This window comes from Oryctolagus cuniculus, chromosome 13 (genome assembly GCF_964237555.1).
Source record: "Oryctolagus cuniculus chromosome 13, mOryCun1.1, whole genome shotgun sequence".
Taxonomy (NCBI): domain Eukaryota; kingdom Metazoa; phylum Chordata; class Mammalia; order Lagomorpha; family Leporidae; genus Oryctolagus; species Oryctolagus cuniculus.
Genome location: NC_091444.1, coordinates 88,533,752 through 88,558,086, shown reverse-complemented (window position 1 = coordinate 88,558,086; position 24,335 = coordinate 88,533,752). Strand labels below are relative to the sequence as shown.

The 24,335-nt window shown below is 38.3% G+C and overlaps 2 pseudogenes; one reads left to right on the top strand and one right to left on the bottom strand.

Moving 5' to 3' along the window:
* ORYCUNV1R-PS1593 (vomeronasal 1 receptor oryCunV1R-ps1593 pseudogene) lies at positions 10,941-11,668 on the bottom strand (annotated as a pseudogene).
* Positions 15,525-16,106, top strand: LOC108175675 (translationally-controlled tumor protein pseudogene; annotated as a pseudogene).
* Positions 16,107-24,335: the final 8,229 nt, after the last annotated feature.

Sequence of the window (24,335 nt, the reverse complement as noted above, 5' to 3'; positions counted from 1 at the left end):
CTGCATTTCCCTCACCCTTAGATTAGCACTGAGTCTAGATGATTAAGGATGGCAAAGCTGATATACAGACACTCCTATTGTTATGGCCTTTGACATGAGGAACCACTTGAAAGACTTGAGGGAAATTCCCTTGCTGGACTGTGTACTGTGGTATGAGTGGGAAGTACAAATATACCCTAGGAACTGAGGTTAGATGACAAGTGACACAGAGAAGCTGGATCTCTCAGTCATGTGCCATAAGGAAATAAATAATGCTGATAGGGATGTATTCATGAGCAGATAAATCTGATCCTGCAGATGATAGCCAATGCATGTAGAAATTTGATGGTGTCTTCAATTATGACTGTAGCCCTTTCTTGGCAAGGGGGTCTTTCCTTGTCTCCTGGGCTTCCTACTCTACCATGACTGTTTCTGCCTGCTTTTCTAGATGATTCATTCCACAGTCCTTCTCTCTCAGATCCTCCATGTCCCTGGATATTTCCTGTAAGCATGATCAGTCCCTAAGTTAAACTAATAAAACTAAGAATCCTGTCACAGTGACTTCAGCAAGGTGTTTCAATACTAACATATCTAACATGTTGAACCTGCCTAACTTCTTAAAATAAAGCTTTCCAAAATTATATGGTCAGAATCTTATATTTTCCTGTATATCTTATTTCACTTATACCAAGTGTTTCTTTAAGTATTTTTGCATCTTACTCATTAATGTGATTCAGATTAGAAATATATTTTATTCATGCGCATGATTTTTACATTCTGTGTCTCAGCAGTGTGAGAAGAGGAAGACAACTTTACACAAGAGAAGGAAATGAAGAACTGTGATTTATATGCTGTCCAGTCTGATCATAGTGACTTCAGTCCACCGGATTGAAACCTTAAGTACTCAGTGTGACACACTTAACCAAAATCCTCTGCCATAAAAATCTTAGAAGCAAACTCATAAAAGCTTACTTCAAAGAGAGGTTGTGAGGAAGAAATGCTAAATTAGGAACTTGCCTTATACATGGTGCTCCTAATTCATTTATTCAAGCCTATTCAGTCACTGCAAGAATAAAAAAGGCACTGAGTGCTAATACTCCTGTGAGCTGTGTGAAGTGTATATTTTATTGGAGTAGCGACAGAACAACAGAACAGTAAGCTCCAAATAATCATTGATAGACAAAATTGGGACAGGAGGGCATGGTGGTCGCACTGACTACGATGTCATCAGTGTGACAGACTGGTAAGGGTCTTAGAAGTTGAGGGGATGGGAGAGCAGAAATGCAATAAGAAACACTATGGTGAGCCACATTAGGAGCAGAGACAGGTGTGATGACTCTTTAGTGGCCCTTCTCAAGACTCTGAAGTTCAAGTGGTAAGTAACAATTTATTCCAGAGCTAGAAAGGAAGTCTTGGGTCAGATTCTCTGTATTATTGATTCTGGATGACCCTGTAGTAATTCTGGCCATGTAGTCACCATTCTAGCAGACAATAGAAAGCCCCTGCCTCAACTGTCACCACATGATATTTCTCATCACCAAGAAAGACTTGAAACCTGAGGATGTAAGGAAACATCCACCCTCATGAGCATTCATCCTGCAGTGTTTGGCACTCACAGAATACCTGTGCCAGTCCTCATGCAGGAGCAGTGATGGGGGTGGATGGCTAATGATCACATCACCAAGTCACAGGGTTAGGGGAAGAGGAGTTACGGGATTTGATCTGTGTCTGAGGTATCCCAGTACCCATCTGCCCAGACTCTGTATCTTTATGAACGGTGCTGCCTTCTGTGGACATCTGTCTCCTTGGGATCTTTCCACAATTTCATCACTTTCTATTTTCTAAAATGTGCTGTCTGACTGGGCTCCTGTGTCTACAGTATGCTTTCTCATCACTTTCTGGACCAGTCTCCTAGTGGAGGGAGCACATGGAGACAACTCAATTACGGCCATGAAAAGTTGAGTGCAATTGCCAGGCTGTATTTTGAATACTTTCCTGAACCTTAAGGAAGAGACTTCAATCAAGTTTTTCACATTCATGCAGGAAGCCTCTAGGGGTAAATGTCAATCAATAACCCTGGGCAAGTGCTAGGAGCAGAAATAATATTTTCCTATTCCTGAGTCCCAAAACCATTAAGATTCAACAATTATGATTAAGTCCTGACAGTGAACCTCGTCCTATTTCCAAAATTTCACAAGTGAGATTTGATGTTCTGATTATAGAAATAGACTAAACTATGATCAGAGTGTTGGTAAGTGACTGCTCACCTGCCACGTAGTATCAGCCAACTGACTTTATCTTTCTATGCCTTGCATTCTCTATAAAAAGGGCAACAATTCCTGATGCCCAAAACTGTTTTTGAGTATAAAGAGTTCCAGATACAGACACTCCTCAGCTAGTGTCTGACAAACCCTAAACCCTCAATAATTCTTAGATATCAGGATTTGGAATGTTACACCTTGTGATGATTTAATTGATGTTTTCTCATTCCCTGTTCACCTCTAGTATCCACAAAGTAAGGGGTCTTTTCAGATTACTTCTCATTCTCAAGACAGAGACTGAAATGTAGAAGATCTCCAGACTGAAGAAAGGAATGATGAACCAAGAACACAGTTTTTTTTTTTTTACTCAATTCTGTCATCTTATCATGTGGATACTAGTCAGGCAGTAAAAAGCACTGAATTCTGGCCTCACTTCTACCACAAAGGTAAGTCATTGTCTCCAGATGAGTGTTACTGTGGCTATGACAGCCTGTGAAACTTACATACACAGAGGCCTTATCTCCTAAACACAGGCCTTGTACACAGGCCTCTCACAAACACAGGATAGCACATCACACAGGCCTCTCTCTCTCTCTCTCAGAAAAAATATCTGGCAATCTGTCTCAAGGGTGTCCTACATGCATAAGTGTAAGGAATAGATCTTGCTCCTCCCTTACTCGAGTAACAAGAACACACCAGAAATCATTGAGTGAGTATTAAGAATTGGACATGAAAAGTTCATAGTGATGTGGGAGAAGATGTTATGGAAATAACCTCTGTGATCCAAAACAATGAATGCAGTGATATGCTCTTATGAGGTTCTATATGGATTTATAGAAACAACTATCAATCCCACCTGTACATGCTCAGGGAAGACTTATCCTAAGAGGCGAAATCATATTGAAATATTCTAAAGCATTACTTTTTCCAAATCTTAAACTTTCTAAGGAAAGAGCAAGGTCAGCTTTGCAGATCTGAAATCTTGTGATGCTGAGAGTTCGGAAATCATGTAAAATAGACAATCAGAAAGAATCTAATCTCAGAACAACCAGGACACACTGCATCCCAAGGACCCAGAGGAGATAGACAAATATATTAAGACATGCAGTATTTCAAATAATCCACTGAAAATCATAAGTCGTATAGATGCAGGAGTGCCTGCTATTCTGTATCTCCCTCCCATACCACTTCAGTCAGACTCTGGAAAGATGATGCTGGGATCTGCGGGACCTTGGAAACCCTAGGTCATAGAGGTCACTCAATAGCTCTTCAACATTAGAGGTCCTCAGACCTAACTGTCAGCAGTGGCTTTTGAACATGAATCATTGAGGTTCCACAGACATAGCAAGATGGCTCAAGTGCATTACCTTTTGCATGAGTTCAAACAGATCCTGGGCACCTGCTTCTTCTCAATTTCTGTTTGAGGAGATCATGTTGCAGAGTGTGAGAATCACTTAGATTAGACATAGCAGCCCTTGGGTTAGGGTGAAACATTCACCAGTAAAAATGAGGAGACTAACACTTTGCCACACTTGCTTTCTCTCAAGAAAAAGAGATCTCCCCTTTATGCTTCTCCTCCTGTCCCCATTCTCAGCATCTTTTCTCTGTGTCTCAGTGCTCTGACACTCTCCATATTAATTGTTTCTCTCTTTTAACTCATAACAGCTTCTACCTCCAAATTACAACTTGGCATGATCTTTCCACACTACCCACTGCCAGTCCCCACATCCATTTATAACATCTCTCATTTGCATAATTTAATTTCTTTCCTGGACAGCTACTAGATTACTAAGTTTCCAAATTCCATGAGGTAAATCAATTATTGGATGGTCTTGGGTCAAGGGTCCAGAGCCTATTAGTTGGTTTATTTTATTTATTTGTTCTGCTTTACTTCATTATTTACCATGTTGTATGCACTACACTTTACTTCTTGCCCCTTCCTAATTATTTTTCTTGCAGCAGTTGTTCTCAGGGAATCTCATTCAGTCTAACATCTTTAAAGGACATTTGAAAGCTCATGACATCTTAATGTCTACCTACAGCCCAAACACCATCTTCAGCTTCTCTTATATTTAGTATACTGTCTTATAATAATAACTTATTTACGTGACTTACTAATCATGATGTCTAATTGCCAACTCCAAACTCACCTGCCCTGACCATATTTATCTCTCTCTTCCTTTCTTTCTCTCCCTCCCTCTCTCTCTCTCTCACACACACACATACACACACATACACATGTATATACACACACACACACAGAAGTCTGCCTTCATTACACATTTGAGTAATCCTAAACTACTATTTTCTTCTCATACCAAGGCAGGAGTCAGCTAAGGGTTAATTGGGGAATCTGAGAAAAACAAATTCTCAAATTATTTTGTAGTCTTAGTGTGTTTTTCCTTTTTCCAGTCTCTACCTCCTTGCCCTTATACTTGACCTTGAGGCAATAGACAAAGAGATAATTGGGGAAGCTAAGGAAAAAAGTTGCAAACTTGACCTTCATATGCATGTGGTAATGTCCAGATGGCTTACATGCCAGATGATCTCAGAACCACACGGAGGGTTGCCTCTCACCAAATAACCACACCCATAAATATACAGACCTTAACCACATTCAAGTGGCTTTGGTCTCAGCCTGTTGCCAGTTCATATTTTCATAATGAGTATACTTTACTTTCCTTAATAAACATTTATTTCTTTACTCACTGCTTGTGTGAGCCTCGTTCAATTCGTTGTCTGAAGTTCAAAAGAGCTTAGTCATGAACTTTCCACTCTCAACTCCAATGATACTAAATACTTAAATAAAAAAAATAGCTATTTCTGTATTTTGAAGATCTGATCTCAAGTCCATCTACCTCTACCGCCAGCATTTTTCATTCTATTCCTACATGACTCCATCTCCTGGACTGCTCAAAATCAATATTCTCAAATTGGTACTTATTTGGGGCTGGTGCTGTGGTGTAGTGAGTAAAGCTACTGCCTGGAGTGTCAGCATCCCATATGGGCACTGGTTGTAGTCCTAGCTGCTCCTCTTCCAATTCAGCTCTCTGCTATGGCCTGGGAGATCAGTAAAAGATGGACCAAGTGCTTGGGCACCTGCACCATCATGGGAAACCCAGAAGAAGTTCTTGGATCCTGGCTTCAGATCGGTCCAGCTCTGGTGGTTGCAGTAATTTGGGGAAATGAACCAGTGGATGGAAGCTTGCTCTCTCTCTGCATCTGTCTCTCTGTAATTGCCTTCCAATTTTAATTTTTTTTTTGACAGGCAGAGTTACACAGTGAGAGAGAGAGACAGAGAGAAAGGTCTTCCTTTTCCTTTGGTTCACCCTCCAAATGGCTGCTGTAGCTGGCGCGCTGTGATCCGAAGCCAGGAGCCAGGTGCTTCCTCCTGGTCTCCCATGCAGGTGCAGGGCCCAAGCACCTGGGCCATCCTCCACTGCCTTCCAAGGCCACAGCAGAGAGCTGGACTGGACAAGGAGCAACCGAGACAGAATCCAGTGGCCCAACCGGGACTAGAACCCGGGGTGCCAGCACCGCAGGCAGAGGATTAGCCAAGTAAGCCACGGCACCAGCCGTAATTGCCTTTCAAATAAATAATAAATAATAATAAAATGTTTTCTTAAAAAATTGGTACTTAGGGGCTGGCACTGTGGCATAGCAGTTTAAAGCCCTGGCCTGAAGTGCTGGCATCCCATATGGGCACAAGTTCTATTCCCTGCTGCTCCTCTTCCCATCCAGCTCTCTGCTATGGCCTGGGAAAGCAGTAAAAGATGGTCCAAGTCCTTGGGTCCCTGTACCTATGTGGGAGACCCGGAAGAAGCTCCTGGCTACTGGCTCCTGGCTTCAGATCAGCTCAGCTCCAGCTGTTGTGGCCATCTGTGGAAGACCTCTCTCTCTGTTTCTACCTCTCGCTGTAACTCTGTCTTTCAAATAAATAAAATAAATATTTTTTAAAAAATGGTACTTCATAGTTGCCTAACAATAAATCATTTATTTGATTGAATCTTATCATATTGCTGCATGAATATCCTTTAACTTCTTTAGTCATAAATGTATATCCCTGATTAAAATTTTATGTTTTCCCATTCTACTCTGATTTTAATGACAACATCTCTAATCTAATTTGTATTTCCAATATGATCCTGAGTAAATCCTTCCCTTTCCCTAGGCCTTGGTTTTATAATGTATAAAATGAACTCACTCAAAATGAGCACAGAAATGTTCAGTAGGGAGATCCGTGGGTCTGTCACTCCATTGGAATATGCTAAATTGGAATGAATGTATGGTCAAAACAACTCTGTGAAAGCCAGTTTCTAATTTGACCATCCATCACATCCATCATGAATATCTTTTTTGAAGAGATAATCTTCAAAGTACTAATATTTAAGAAAATCTCTGCCAAGTCTGATCCAGAGAGAACACAACAGAAATTTCAGTGACAACTCACAACAAGGAGTGTATACTTTGTAAAATATTTTGGTAAGATCTTCATAGAAATGTATGACTGCAGCTGCCACAAAAACTCTGATATGCAAAGGAATCTGGTTTCCACAATAGCCCTAAATTACATATCCAGACTGTCAAATTCTGAGCAAAATGAAATTAACACTTTTATAAAAGAAAATTATGTTTCAGTCAAAAAAGGCATAAACTTTCCTTATGAAAAATTTATATTTAAAAAGTTTATTTCCTTATGAAAAGTATAATTACTTTTAAAAACATTTAGTTAAATACCCTACAAATGCCCAGAGGGTTAATGAAAGCAGGAGAAAGATGTATGATTGTCTAGTTTATACTGTGCCCCACCAAACTATACAAGTGCTACCTCTTAATCAAAATGTAAAAAGTAAATTATGTAATATAAATATTTTTAAACATTAAATAGTGAATAAGGTATCAAGATATTGAGGAGATGATGATATAAATATGGAATTAAAAATTATGAAAAAATTTAAATAACAGTTTTGAAGAGACAGGAATCAATGAACATCAAGAGAAGGCAAATGAAGTTATCTAGATGTGTTACATGTTTTACTTATGTTATTTAGTAAAACACATAGCAAATGAAAAAATAAACAGGCGAGCTATTTGTAGTACACCATCAATTGTACTAACGCATGCATCGTGGGATACCCATTATGAGTGGAGAAGGAGAGGTAGAATATTTAGAAAATTATGGCTAAAAATATCCAAATATGACAAAACACAGTTATCTGCCCATGTAAGATAATCAGTGAAGTCTAAGAGGATGGATCATAAAAATCTGCACTAAGAAACATTCTACTAGAGTTAATGTACAAATAAGAATACACAATCCTAAAAGGAACAAAGAAGTGACTTTCGATTCACCAAACACCTTCAAATAGGATAACAGCTGATTTTTTGTACAAAACAATATCAGTCAGAAGTTAGTGGGTGGCACATTTAAGTCACTGAAAGGGAAACAACCACAGCTATCAGATATGAATTCTGTATTAGATAATGTGACAAGTAATTGAAATTGTGTTCCTAGAACGGCCATCAATAAGTGAGAAAAGAAGTTTCTTAGGCTAAAATGAAGGACATTATGCACTAACTAAAACCCATATGAATAAATCAACATCATAGATATTGGTAACAACATAGATATATGTAACAGTCATGGTTTTTTCTTTATGTGTTTACTTATTTTTTCTATGTCAAATTCCAATGCAAAAAAAAAAGTAATTATAAAGCCATGTTGAGGAGTACAGAATGTTTATGACCTAGTGGTGTTAAAGCTGTATTAGTGGACACATATTTAGTAATGGGACCCGAAGCTTTTGTATGTGGGAAGATTTTTAGTGAATATTTTATTTTTACTTTAATGACTGTCCACAGTTCATTTCTTGATATACAGGAGTAATTTGAAATATTCATGATCCACTGGAATTAAAAAGCAAATTTATTTGATGAAACACTAATTTGAAATCCATGTGTAACTTTTTCATAATACGTGTTTTCCACAAAACATTAAAGATGACCTTCTAAGTAAACTCATTTAATTTCTTCAGTTATCATTCATAATATCTGCCTCTAAGTCACTTATTTTGTAGTAGTCCATGGAAATAGGTTTTCTGGGTACTTTGAGTTGAAAATAATTGGTATTTTAATATAGAGGAAGGAATGAATACAAAATTAAGTTATGTTTGAAGATGGTATGAACAAAATTAATTTGATGAATCAGAAGGGTTAATACTCAGAACATATAATATTAGGCACTCAGAACATATAATATTATAGTAGGCACTACTATAAGCCACGAAATATTTATGGGCTTAATAATTCAAAGCTCCAAATTAATTACACAGATTCAATAAAAAAGAAAAAAAATATGCTTCCAAATATATCAAGAGAGAAAAATCAACACAGAAATCAGCCATTTTCACTGATTCATTAAAATCTATCTGTATATAAACAACAATGAATGCACTACATGCATATAAATAATGTTAAGTAATTTATTTTAAAGTTTGACTAATTAAGCATACAAAAAAATGGGCAACATTATGACAAGGAAGCAAATGATAAAGTTCCTTTTCAGAATTCAGATATAAGTGTTTAAATAAAAAGATATATATATTATAAAAATCTGTCATTGTTTCTCTCACAACAGAAATCCAGCGTATCATAATTTCTTGGCACTCTAATGACAGTAGTAACCATCAAGTAAAATCTAACAAGTGATTTGTACCTACATGTACATTTCATTAAGATTATTTAAGCTAGGGCCGGCGCTGTGGCTCACTTGGTTAATCCTCCACCTTCAGTGCCGGCATCCCATATGGGTGCCAGGTTCTAGTCCCAGTTGCTCCTCTTCCAGGCCAGCTCTCCACTGTGGCCTGGGAGGGCGGTGGAGGATGGCCCAAGTGCTTGGGCCCCTGCACCCGCATGGGAGACCAGAAGGAAGCACCTGGCTCCTGGCTTTGGATCAGCATAGCTCCCGCCATTGCAGCCATTTGGGGGATTAACCAATGGAAGGAAGACCTTTCTTTCTGTCTCTCTTTCTCACTGTCTAACTGTATCTGTCAAATAATAAAAAAGAAAAAGAAATATTAACTCACAATTTAAATAGACTATCCAGAAGGATTATTTTTGTAGAGTTGTGAAAGTGCCAATGAGGAAAAATGATGATTGAAGATAAAATCCTGAATTTGCACAATTAGTTCTTGCCAATATTAGGTTAACGCTATAACAAAACAGTAATTGAGAACATTGTAAGGAAATGTAATAACTCATAAAAATTGTCAAAATATTGTCAGTTTTCTAGTATTAAATTAAGTTCAAATTAAATTTTAATATTAAACTATTCATATTCTACCCATTATCATTAACTTACAGTGATCTGGGGAAGAGGAGTATGTTCCAAATAAAATGAAAAAGGGATTTCTCATGAAACATGATTGTCTACTACAGAAAATCTATGTGAAACATTATCTTGTATACTGTAAATAATTGTGCTTTTGGGGGAAACTGTTATATGTCCAACAACTTATAGTGCAGAAAGCTAAAATAATCAAATGCTGTAAGATTCACCAAAATGTCTAATAAAGTTGGAAGAAATATTTGCGAACCCCCCAAACTAGGAAAGCAAGCCAAATAAATTTTTCATGGAAGGAACAAAACTAAGAAACAGGTTCTTCATTCATAAAGGACTTATGAAGATGAGAAATCTTTTTGGGGTGTTCAGATTGGAGGGGCAAAAACAATAAAAGAAAACTAACTGCAAACATTCCAAGGTGATATCTCACTATATGAGAAATAATCTTAATTACTTTTTCACACAGAAATAACCTACCAAAATAAAATTTCACATTACATAAGCTTTAGACAGGGGGATTATCTTTAAAACATGTAATTCAATACAATGCAGATGGGAGAATCACAAAATACATGAAAATAACAAGTACCCAAACGAATAAAAAGGCATATTTGGGAAACAGCAAGTAAATTGAGTCTACTTTATATAAAATGTATGTCAAACATTAGACTGAGCCAAAGAAAAAACTACTGAACATAGTTAGTAGAAGTACAATAAAAAGAGAAAATCAATAGAAGTTAAAAATATAAACCTACATATACAAAGGTTAGAATGAAAAGGAATTAAATAATCTAATTGTGTGGATTATATAAAAGATATCAAAGAAGCTAGTCTAAGAATTACTTAGTGTTCAGGTATCCAAAATTGACAAGAAGACACAAATCAGTGAATTCAGAAAAGTGGTAACATCAAAGAAAAGACTTAAATGAGAAAAGGATGATAATCTGCAAAGACATGAGAAAAATCTCCATAGTTTATATATGTGAAAGCATAAATAACTATTAACAGATCATTGAGAAACTGTCAGTAAAACTAGAATTGGATGCTTAGTTAATATGCTTTCAACAAACAGTAATATGCAGATTACCTTCTGAAGTAAGATCTAAGGATTAGGTAGCAAAAGCAGCTTCATAGATGCCAAGTGTAAAGGAAAAAAATCCTACATTAAGTTTGGAAAGTTTAAGAAGTAATTTCAATACATGGAGACCATTGAACTAAGGGAGGCATTGTCAAAGTAAAAAAAAAAAGGTTACAAGTAAAAAGACAAGTAAAATTCTACACATTTAAATTAAAATTTAAATTCCCTAATTTTTTGAATATTTAACAGAGTTAGAATTCAGCTTTTCAGATTTGTTTCATCAACTTGTTAAAATTGTCATATCAATCACATTTTTCAGAGTACCAATTATTCTTTTATCAGAACTAAAAAATATCAAAGGACTGGCCATGGCATACACATTTCCCACAAGTCTCTGAACATCCAGGACAACTGGCTCATATTTCCACAATACAGTTGAGAAAGATGACATTGTGATATCCACACAGTACATGATCACAAAGAAACTCACCAGGAGCAGGACAGTATGAGTGGCCCTTTTTGCTGGGGAGGTTCTTGGGGTAACACTTATGCTGTGAAGGTACTCACACCTCCTCTGATGATTAGATAAGAAAATCACCATGTATGCACTGGAGAGTAGCATGATTCCTACAAAGATGTTCTGGGACAATGCAAGTGTGAAAAATATTTCCATGATGATAGAATTCATTGAGGAAAGTGAGCAATACTTACTGACATTGAGTAGTTTGGTCATGTTGGAATGAGCTACAGTGTAGATGATCATGTTACTATTGAAAGAAAGGTTGAGGGACCAAAAACAGAAGAAAGCCTGAGTAATATAATTTGTGAGTCCATGTTTAAATCTTGACATGTAGAAGGTGCTGGGGCTGATGGTGATGACTTGGATGATGCTCAAGAGGGATGTAGTGCTGATGGAGAGACCCCTCACCACCCTGATCATATAGAGTAAAACCTTACATTATAAGTCATTTAGAAAATTCAGTGACTCGAACATATCTGCAACCACATGACATGCATGAATTAATGAGAGGCACATAGCAGAGTTCGTAAAGTCGTTGTTGAATTTGCTCCTTAACCCAATCAGCCAATCTGTGTCTTTTAACTGGACAGTTCAGGCCATTAACGTTCAATGTGACTATTGATAAGTGGTAACTTTGCCCTGCCATTTGCCAAAGATAAGTTCTAATATATGCTTTGAATTCCCTGTGATCTTTTGCTGTGAGCTTTCCTTCCTTTACTTTCTTTCATATTGATGATGTGTTCCTGTGTTTCTGTGTGCAACACATCTTTAAGCATCTTTTGCAGGGCTGGACGAGTGGTGACAAATTCTTTCAATTTCTGTTTGCTATGAAAAGTCTTTATTTCACCTTCATTCACAAATGATAGCTTTGCAGGATATAATATTCTGGGCTGGCAGTTTTTCTCTCTTAGTACCTGGGCTATATCTCGCCATTCCCTCCTAGCTTGTAGGGTTTCTGATGAGAAGTCAGCTGTGAGTCTGATTGGAGATCCTCTGAGAGTAATCTGACGTTTCTCTCTTGCACATTTTAGGATCTTTTCTGTATGTTTCACTGTGGAGAGTTTAATTACAACGTGATGTGGTGAGGATCTCTTTTGGTCGTGTTTATTACGGGTTCTGTGAGCTTCCTGTACTAGGATTTCTCTGTCCTTCTCCAAACCTGGGAAATTTTCTGCTAATATCTCACTAAAAAGGCCTTCTAATCCTTTCTCCCTCTCCATGCCTTCAGGAACTCCTAGAACCCGAATGTTGATTTTTTAAGAGTATCCTGAAGATTCCTGACAATATGTTTTAGATTTCTAATTTCCTCTTCTTTTCTTTGGTCTGACTGTATCCTTTCCTGTTCTCTGTCTTCTAAGTCGGATATTCTCTCTTCTGCTTCACCCATTCTGTTTGTAAGGCTCTCTATTGTGTTTGTCATTTGATCTATTGAATTCTTCACTTCGTTATGATTTCTCATCACTATCACAGTTTCCTGTTGTACTAGTTGTTTCATTTCATTTTGATTCCTCCTTAATATTTCATTTTCATGAGAGAGATATTCTATCTTGTCCATTAAGGATTTCTGTAGTTCAAGAATTTGTTTTTGAGAACTTCTTAATGTTCTTATCAATTTTTTGAGATCTGCTTCTTGCATTTCTTCTATCTCATCATCTTCATAATCTTGAATTGGGGTGTCTTTTTCATTTGGGGGTGTCATAGTGACTTCTTTGTTTTTATTACCTCGGTTTTTGCGTTTGTTATTTGGCATATTGGAGATATTTGGTTTCTTCACTCTGGTGCTTTTTCTTGTTATACTGTGACTCTAGATTAAGTGGACTGTCTGTTTTTGATGGAGCCTTAGAGGCTTGAGGTGGGTGTGGCCTGAGAGCTCTGGTGTGCCAAAGGTGACACTCCCAGGTTAGGTGTGGTAGATCTTCCTCTCTCTCTCTCTTTCTTTTTTTGATCCAAAAGGGAAGTAATTCCACACAGCTGAACGAAGTTGGAGGTAGTTAGCAGGCAAATGATATACCCACAGGAGCCAGAGATTGGAAGCTCTTTCCCAAGGACCACACAGGGAATCTGTTCGGCCCTCAGAGTGGGCTCAAATTCTCCTTCAGTCTCCCACTGGGTTGCCAAAGTTACAGAATTGTAGCGTCTCTGGAGAGTACTCACGTGAATTCCCTGAGTTCTCTCCCCCACACGTCTCTTTTTTCACAGTCTCAGTTCAGTAGTGCCACAAATTTACTAGGTCCTAATCTCCTGTTAATTCGCCCCACCCAGAGTCAGGTTTTTCTGCTAGGCTCAGGGCTGGCGCAGACCTGAGGTTGCTCTGCTTATGACGTATGTCCAAGATGGCGCCTGCTCTTTGTCTTGCTCACCTTTGAGAGGTGAGCAGAGAGAGAGAAACCTGTGTCTGTATCAGTCACTTCTCTCTCTCTCTCTCTCTCTCTCTCTCTCTCTTCTAGTTAGCCTGGTGAACTTTCCCCCCGGGGTCGTTCCCTCTAGTCTCCTCTCTCCGCTTGCCTGCTGGTGTCTCGGGCTATTGAGGTTTGGCTCACCTTGCGTTCCAGCGCTGGTGTGTTGAGTCTGCCACTGGTGTCCCGAACTGTGGGCTTCCACGCTCTCCACGCAGGTCCACTGTGAATCACGCGTTCTGGAAGAGTTTCTTCTGCTGTTTCTTCCCCTACTCTTCCTTGAACCTGCAGTATCTCCACTTTTATTAAACTGTCTCTCCCCAGACTATCAGTGTGCTCCCTTCCTATTCCGCCATCTTGCCTCCTCTAATTTGCTTCAAAGGCTTAATCAACTAGAGCAAAAGCACTATGTATCATAAATGAATAATTGTTCCATAAACGTGTATCTGGCTGGTGCCGTGGCTCACTAGGCTAATCCTCCACCTTGCGGCACTGGCACACCAGGTTCTAGTCCCAGTCGGGGTGCTGGATTCTGTCCCGGTTGCCTGTCTTCCAGCCCAGCTCTCTGCTATGGCCCAGGAGTGCAGTGGAGGATGGCCCAAGTGCTTGGGCCCTGCACCCGCATGGGAGACCAGGAGAAGCACCTGGCTCCTGGCTTCAGATCAGCGCAGTGCGTTAGCCGCAGTGCGCCAGCTGCGGCAGCCACTGGAGGGTGAAGCAATGGCAAAAGGAAGACCTTTCTCTCTGTCTCTCTCTCTTACTGTCTACCTGTCAAAAACAAAAACAAATAAACAAACAAAAAAATGTGTATCTGTACCCATGGAACCAGAAAAAGTACCATGACCATATTGACTAGAAGATGAACTATCTCCACATTTCAAGGATCATAATCAATTCAATTATATATTTAAGCAGTGTATGATACTGGTCCCAGTACTTCTTCCATTCATTTATGAGATTGAGCCATTTCACACCAGACATATGTGTGTAGAGTATTTAAAAATATTTATTTTGGTATATATACATATATATGTAATTATAGTGTCCTCATACGTTATGAGATGTTTGGTGAAAGAGATAACATAATTACATGAAAGCAAGTAGATAAGGATTTCAATATTTTCTTCTCCTGCCACAGTGATATTTGGCTGATTATCCCTGCCTCATTTCTCTCATTTGGTAAATGCCCACCATGCACTGAAACAGACTTGCTCTATCAGATACTCAATTGTTATTTGTTTCTAATGAGGCTTTTGTTAACATACAGTCTGGGTGAGAAAAAAAAAAAAAACATGGCTCCTGTGGATGAGCAATAATAGATGAAATATAATCATTTAGATGATTTCTTTTGAAAATGCACATTAATTCCCTGTATCTAACAACTGATAGCTGTCTGCAACATATATGTGTACTCCAAAATATCATATTATTTGTATTTTAAAGCTAATTTTGTATCCTATTTTTATGTGAAAATCTGGCAGTTGCATCATGGAAGGATCACTGAAGGTGCAATAATATGTTGTCGACATGTAAGAAAGGGAATAGAAGAGTTTGAAGATGGTCACTTACAGTTTGGTTAGGGTGTAGTCAAGGAGAATTGAGTCCTTTGTTAAACAAAGTAAATACTTAAACATATTAACACACAGCTCCGTTCTCACTGGAAGAACTGAAAATCAGAGATTACTGGGGCTGAGAGTGGAGCCTCTGAGCATTCTCAGAGACAGAAAATGTGGGCAATGTTCACCTTCTTTATCCTGCCTTTCATCTTATATGTCAAAATATTCACTTCATCTTGGATCACGGTGAGGAAAACACCACAATTAGATGAACCTGGACTTTTTAGCCTTCTCCCCATTAACCCTGAGAGCTGCTCTGGCTGCAACACACTCACCCAGAGCTCCACCTCCTGGAAAGCTACCACCACTGTCCTCTTCTTCCAGGTGGCATCATGCTTACCTATGGGGACCTCATCAGTGACGATGAGATGTTCTGTAACATTTGCAAGATGTGCCTGAAGGTGGAGGGGAAGATGGCCAGTGGGCAGAGGGTAACATTGATGATTCCTTCCTTTGCACGAATGCCTCTTCTGAAGGTCCCTAGGGCAAAGGTACTGAAAGCACAGTAATCACTGGTGTTGATGTTGCCATGAACCATCACCTGCAGGAAATCAGATTCACAAAAGATTCCTTCAAGAAGCATATTAAAGATTACCTGGAATCAATGAAAGGCAAACTTGAAGAACAGAGACCAGAAAGAGTAAAACCTTGTATGATAGAGGATGCACAACAAATCAAACATATCCTCGCTAATTTCAAAAACTATCAGTTCTATTTGGGTAAAAACATGAATCCACTTGGCATGGTTGCTCTGCTGGTACTACCGTGAGGATGAGATGACCCCATTTATGATTTTCTTTAGAAATGGAAAAATGTTAACAAAATTGACAACTGCTTTGGATCTATCACTGCTTATCAGAACTGGCTGCTGCTTGTATCCACACAACATCAGGATTTACAGGAAATGGGACTGATATTATCTCGAGACCTTCATTTATTTTGGCTGTGATTTACTTAGAATGAAGGCATTGTTTTTAAGGGAAAAATTGTCTTTTAGGTTGTCTAAAAATTATATGCATTTGAACTAAAAAATATAGATAAATAGACTAGGAACCAAAAGACTAATGATGAAATCTCTGGGCTTAGATTAGGCATGTACATAAAACAGAAGCAGTATGACAAAAAGACACTGTCTATATAAAATCGAGGGCTACTTGGTACACAAAGTATGTTTTAAAAATATTTACTCAAGGCCGGTGCCGTGGCTCAATAGGCTAATCCTCCACCTTGCGGCGCCGGCACACCGGGTTCTAGTCCCGGTCGGGGCGCCGGATTCTGTCCCGGTTGCCCCTCTTCCAGGCCAGCTCTCTGCTATGGCCAGGGAGTGCAGTGGAGGATGGCCCAGGTGCTTGGGCCCTGCACCCCATGGGAGACCAGGAAAAGCACCTGGATCCTGGCTCCTGCCATCGGATCAGCGCGGTGCGCCGGCTGCAGCGGCGGCCATTGGAGGGTGAACCAACGGCAAAGGAAGACCTTTCTCTCTCTGTCTCTCTCTCTCACTGTCCACTCTGCCTGCCAAAAAAAAAAAAATATTTACTCAAAAGGCAAAAATATAGACACACACATACACACACAGAGGTAGTGAGAGAGCCAGGCATCTCCCATTCACTGGTCACTCCCAGAGATGCCCAAGAAAACTGGCCACAAATAGGAGAGAGGAACTCAATTTCAGTCTCTCATTTGTGTGCCAGGAACCCAGGTACTGGAGCCACTATCTGCTGCTGCCTAGTTGCACCAGAAGCAAGAGGCAGAGGGGTCAGAAGCATATATACAGGACATGAACCAACACACTGATAAGGGATGCAGATGTCCAAGCATCAGCTTAACTCACTGTACCACAATGGTTTCCTCAAGAAACATAATTTTGATAAAGCCTCTTTTCTTATCTTTATGATAATATGAATTATTAAAGTATTGTTATATTATGAGTGGTAACTTTAGGGATATTTGACAAATGAATGTACAATGATGTTATAGTCCCTGTAGATTTAAGAATATAAGTATATATGACAGAATTTACTATTTTATTATGTTAACAATACTGTCTTCACTACAAGTTTTACCATATTTATTATCAATTTGACCTATGACATTGACAATATTAAAATAATTGAGAATTTTTGATACACCAATCATGGGGAGTAGGTTAATTGCATTCATTGATAAAATGAGTCAGTTTGCATATTCGATTAGAAAAAAAAATCCTCTCCACCATGATTAGTTTCACAAAAATAGTTTTTTAAAAATGGACAAATTCTAGAAGAATAAACAGGACAAGCACCCAATAGCATTGAATGAATGCAATGTGTCATCTACTTAGAAACTTAATTTAATGTCGATATAGCACAGAGTTGATGAGGAGTATGTAATCCCAAACATTGAATTCCTAGTCTCACTGAGAAAAATTGTAACAAAAGTGTCGCCACAGAATTGCGAGACAAAAAAATATAGCAGAACAAGGTAACAATTGGGGACACCCAAAAATAGTCCGTGAAATTGCACTTTTTTAAAACCACCAGGATCAAGTAGACACCAGGAAAGGATAAAACTGTGTTTTACAGAGGTAATAACATGTCACCCCCAGTACATCACACTGATATGGAATTCATAACCATAGCAAACCGCCATGTCAAATTTATAAAACAATGAAAAATGCTCTAAGTTCCCTGATCAGGCCCATGTTGGGCCCAGGGTACTGGAATATCACCCTCCCTAGGGCATGAATGCAGTTTTAAAATGAAGACTTAAAGACCTAACACTCTGCAATATTTGATCACATCAATAAATGTTTTCTGGTGGTGAGATTTGTTGAAGGGCAGATGCCTATGTGGCCACAAGTGTACATCCCTGCAATTTTGGTTCACTTTATTCACAATATCATGGTTGCCTCCTCTCTTTCTTCCATGTTAAATACTCAAAACTACAGAGAACAGTATTCTTACTTAAGTTAGATAATATGAATAGGAAAGTGGCAATAATTTAGCAATTAAATTGAAATTGAGGAGGGGCTTTTTATACATAATTTTTTTAAAAACAAATGCAGCCTAAATATTTTGAAGGACATCAGAAATGTTGATGGTAGGGATTATTTTTTATCATAAACACTATTCCCTTCATGTGTTAGGAATTATTTTTTTCTGATCTCTTTAAAAATTGTAATTTTTAATGAGTGTTAAAATGTTTATTTAAAAAACTAAATACTAAAAGTAAATTTATTTTAAGGATGCATTGGAACTTATGTTTTTTTTTAATATTTTTCACCCAGACTAATAATTTTTTAAAATATTTAATATACAATAGAAAATATTTCTAGATAATTTTCTGGTAAGCAAGCAAAAGAATATGTTAGTAGCAATCACTGTAATGGATTTTTTTCATGGCCACCTGTTGAATTCATTATTGTTTAATATTAAAAATATTATTGCATGGTTTATGGTGAAACCATCCTAAAATATTCTGAAATATCTTAAAATAGTTCAAAACTTAAGAGAACAAAATAAATATCACCAAAGCATACTGAAAATCTAGTATAGTTCCAATTCAAGTACACCAAAAATCACAAATATACTTTTCCAAACCTATTAATTTATGGCCTTAAACAATTCACAATGTTGATAATTTCAGGCCTAAAAACATCTGTTCTATTAATGGTGGAGTAACATGTAAGGTTGATAACATGAGCAGACTTATCCTAATGTTCCACTGCAAAGATGCCTGCTCTCCTATAGAACTCACCTGCTCCGGGAGCTCATTCTGTACATGAAACAGACAGATACTCATCCAGCTAAGTCTCTGATGTTAATCCATTATGAGATGAATCCCCAAGATGTGGTTATAGGGCAGAGATAGTATCAGCTCATTTCCCTCCAGGCCCATAATGTCATTTCTCTTGTGGAAGCAGGACAGCCTTGGGCTTGGAATTATTAGAAGTAGGAACAAACTCAGGCAAAAGTGAGCTTTCCAGGTATCTGGAGACAGCAGAGAGCAGCTGGGTTCCATTCCTCTCACCTACAGACTCAATTCTCCAAGGCAGGCCTGCCTGGACAGGTTTTTATCTCAGTCCTTGTCCACAGATAAAAATAAAACATGTACAAGCCACATCTGATTTCTTAAGCTATCCCCATTGCTCCAGGAGACTCCTGGTGGCATCCCCACTTGTTCTCTTATGATGTCAAGGTCTAGTCAAGCAGTACTGCATCTGTAAATCAGGAAAATTGCCCCCTCCTCCAATCCTACACAAGAGAAGTGATTGTTTTCCCCAGCAGACATGGCCCTGAGTCAGGGAACCTGAATTAGTTGCAGAATGCAAGCTGAAGTAAGTCAAGTAGGGGGGCTGGCATGGCAAGTTAAAGCCCTGGTCTGCAGTGTCATCATGCCATATGGGTGCCAGTTTGAATCCTGGCTGCTCCACATCTGATCCAGCTCTCTGCTATGGCCTGGGGAAGCAGTAGCAGATAGCCCAAGTCTTTATTTATTTATTTTTTTGACAGGCACAGTGGACAGTGAGAAAGAGAGACAGAGAGAAAGGTCTTCCTTTGCCGTTGGTTCACCCTCCAATGGCCGCTGTGGCCGTTGCGCTGTGGCCGGCGCACCATGCTGATCCGAAAGCAGGAGCCAGGTGCTTCTTCTGGTCTCCCATGGGGTGCAGAGCCCAAGCACCTGGGCCATCTTCCACTGCACTCCCTGGCCACAGTAGAGAGCTGGCCTGGAAGAGGGTCAACTGGGACAGAATCCGGCACCCTGACCGAGACTAGAATCTGGTGTGCTGGTGCTGCAGGCGGAGGATTAGCATATTGAGCCGTGGCACCGGCCAGATAGCCCAAGTCTTTAGAGACTTGCACCCACACTGGAAACCCAGAAGAAGCTCCTGGCTTCTGGCTTTGAATCAGTGCAGCTCCGGCCATTACCACTACCTGGTGACTGAACCAGCAGATTATAGACCTTTCTTTCTGTCTCTCTCTGCCTCTATGTAACTCTGCCTTTCAGATAAAAAAATAAATCTTTAAAAAACTTAATTAGAAGCTTCAATATTTCTGAAATAAGTAAACATTGATACTTAGTAAATTCAATGCTATTTCATGAAATATTGATATTTATGTATATAAAACATTGATATAACAGGTATAGTCATTTTATAACTATGAATATAGCATGGTAACTTTTTCAATTTCAATATCCTACATTAACTATTTCAGATCATGTGAGGTACCATGTTTTCACAATGCAAATATTATCTCGGTTATCCTTTTGCATATGTCTTTGCTCAAAAATTCATTCATTAATGTTGGATAAGTATCTAAAAGATTAAGTTTCCAAGAATTTTGTCTTTATTGTTGTTTAACACTGCAGTTGAATACTCAGAGTTACATCTTTGTTAGTTTTTAAAAAAAAAAAAAAAACTAATAACTGCACATAAGAAACTTTGATCTAATATACAGTCCAGTCCAGTAAAAAATTATATCTCCTCTTCTTAGTATGGACTGAGATTAAATTGTATCAATTTAAGTACTATAATATTTAGTCTTGCTGGCACCGTGGCTCACTAGGTTAATCCTCCGCCTTGCGGCGCTGGCACACCGGGTTCTAGTCCCGGTTGGGGTGCCGGATTCTGTCCCAGTTGCCCCTCTTCCAGGCCAGCTCTCTGCTGTGGCCAGGAAGTGCAGTGGAGGATGGCCCAAGTGGTTGGGTCCTGCACCCCATGGGAGACCAGGAGAAGCACCTGGCTCCTGCCATTGGATCAGCGCGGTGCGCTGGCCGCAGCATGCTGGCCTCGTGGCCACTGGAGGGTAAACCAACAGCAAAAAGGAATACCTTTCTCTCTGTCTCTCTCTCACTGTCCACTCTGCCTGTCAAAAAAAAAATTTAGTCTTAAAATACTTAGAATTTTTGTCTAATTACAGAAGAATTAGTTATATTTCTTGTAAAAATTTTTGTGTCACTGAATCACTGAATGATGGCATAAATTTTGATCATATATAATCAAATGAATCATAAAATGTCTGTATGTGTACTTATTTATAATGTGATTTTTTTGTGGCATACCTTTTGGAATTTGTATGACTGTAAATGGTTTTCATTATATACGAGGATCACTTGTCTTTTAATGATTTATTTACTTAAAAGGCTCAGTGATGGAGAGAGAAGCAAAGACATATATTATACATGCTAAAATGCCTCCAACAGCCAGGTTGTGCCAGGCTGAAGCCTGGAGCCAGAGATTCCATTCAGGTTTCTCAAGAAACAATAATATATGCATTTTTTACATAACAATAATGTATGCATTTTTCTTATATACTATTAAATTATTAACATAAATCATATGGAAATTAAATGTATTTTTAAAATTGTAAATTGAAACATAAAAACTGTATATATTTATGTAGTACCATGAGGATTATACATTGGATAATATTCAGATGGGATAAGCATTATCACAGTCCTCAAACATTTATCATTTTCTATTTTACTACATTATTATATTTATTGACGTACAATAATTGAACATATTTATGAGATATAACGTAATATTTTGATACATGTATAAAATTTAATGATTAAATTAGGATGATTAGCATCCATTGCTTCATATTCAAGATTTCTTTGTAGTGTGAACATTCAAAAGTCTTCTAGCTATTTAGTTAATTAATGTTAACTATTGTTATTGTTAACTATTGTTACACTATTGTGTAATAGAAAACCAGAAGAATTATTTTACGATAAGGAAAAATACTTTAGAATTCAATAAAAACAAAACTTTATGAGGTTCTATTTACATATTTTTAATTTTTATTTTTTAAAGATTTATTTATTTATTTATTTATTGGACAGAGTTACACAGAAAGGGAAGGAGATGCAGAGAGAGGGAGAGACACACAGAGAGAGAGAGAGGTCTTCCATACGCTGATTCACTCCCCAGTTGGCCACATTGGCTGGAGCTGCTCCAATCCAAAGTCAGGAGCTAGGAACTTCCTCCTGGTTTCCCACATGAGTGCAAGGGCCCAAGGGCTTGGGCCATCTTCTACTGCTTTCCCAGGCCATAGCGGAGAGCTGGATTGGAAATGGAGCGGCTGAGACAAAAACCGGCACCATTATGGGACGCTGGCACTGCAGGCGGCAGCTTTACCCACTAAGTTACAGTGCCAGCCCCAATTTTTTTTTTTTATTTTTAAGCATTTTTTGAGAAACTTAATTATTTTTGAAGATAATTAAGAACTTGGAACATCTTCTGGTTCTTTCCCAAGTGCATTAACAGGGAGCTGAATCAGAGATGGAGCAGCAGAGCCCCCAAACACTGTCCATGTGGGATGCTGGCACTGCAGGAAATAGTTTTATCCATCTATCCATCCATTCATCATTTGATAAAGAGGCTTGCTTCCATTTCTGGGATGTTGTGAAGAAATATTTATTTAATTTCCTCTAGATATATACTCAGGAGTAGGACTGCTAGACCATATGGTACTTTACTTTTAGAGGAACTGATATACTCTTTTCAATAACAGATGTATTAAGATACATTTTAATTAAAATATGCAAATATTCCATTTTCTTCACATTGTTGCCAGCACTTACCTTTTACCTTTCTGGTAATGGCCAATATAATTAGAACAAAGTAATATCATTGTAGTTTTGATGTCCAATTCCCTAATGGTTAGCGAAGTTGAGTATTTTGCATTACTTGCAAACACTTGCATGTATTCCTTGGAATAATTTCTGAATCAATCAACTCTTCAATTTAAAATAGAATGATTTTTCCTTTCTCTATTGAAGTCCTTACATATTCTTATTATTAGCCCATTCTCAATTAAATAGTTCGTGAATATTTTCTGCCATTGTGTAGATTTTCTCCTCCATTTGTCTTTCTTTTGCTGTGTAGAAGCTTTTTAGTTTTATGAAATCCCATTTGTCTAGGGTTGTTTTTGTTTCCTGTGCTTTTTGCTCCTGAAACAAAAAAAAAATCTTGCCCATTCCAATGTGCTGAAACATTTTCCCTATGTTTTCATCTATGAGTTACAAGCTTATTTTCTTATGTTTAGGTTTTTAGTATTTATTGAGTTGTTGTTTATATGTATAGAGACAGGCAGGCAGGATGGTGTAGTGGGTAAACAGCATCCCATAGGGGTGCTGGATCAAGACCTGGCTGGTCTACTTCTGACCTAGAAGGAGCAGTGGAAGGTGTCCCAAGTGCTGGGGCCCCTACAGTCACATTGGATACCAGAAGAAGCTCTTGGCTCTTGGCTTGGACCAGCCTTCTCTGGCCATTGTGATCATCTGAGGAGTTATCCAGTGGATGGAAGACCACTCTGCCTCTTCCTCTCTCTGTAACTCTGCCTTTCAAATAAATAAATAATTTTTTAAAAGACCCAGCTTCAGTCTTATGAGTATGGATACACAATTTTCCAACCCTCTTTTTAAGACCATTTTTTCCAACATGAGTTCTTAGCAACTTTGTCATAGATCAGTCTTTTGTAGCTGCATGGAATACTTGTAGGATCTCCATTATGCTCCTTCATTCTGTATGTTTCTGTTTATATGACAATGGCATGCCATTTTAACTTATACAGCTTTGTAGCACACTTAGAGTAAGGCCTCTGCTTTGTTCTAGCTGGTTTGCTTTGGCTATTCAGGCTTCTGTGATACCAGGCATATTATGGTTTTTTTGAGAGGTGATAAAAATGTCATTGGTTTTTTTAGCTATTGCATTGAATTACTGAATTGCTTTAGGTAGCATGAATATTTTAAAATACATTGAACAGGTAGACTGGATATAGAAGACAGTGACAATTCAGCACATCTTCTGACCCTAATACTCTAATACCCCTTGGCTGCTGAGAGCATTGAACCATGATCCAAGGGAAATGACTTTGCATCAAATTTTATTATTGCCTAAACTTCCTTCCAGTTCAATCAGCTGCTTTGAGAGTTGTGTATTTCTCAATTTGTCACCATTTATTAGACTCCTACCATGTGTCAGGAACTTCCCAGGGTCCAGATGTTATAAAAAAATAAAAGCACACCTACCTGTGAACTCAAACACAGTGTGGAAATCAGCACAATAAAGGCTGACTACACGTGGTCAGTGTTAAAAAGAAATTGAAAGCTGAGGTGAACGCAAACGTTGGAGTCTCATTGTGCATCCAGGAATC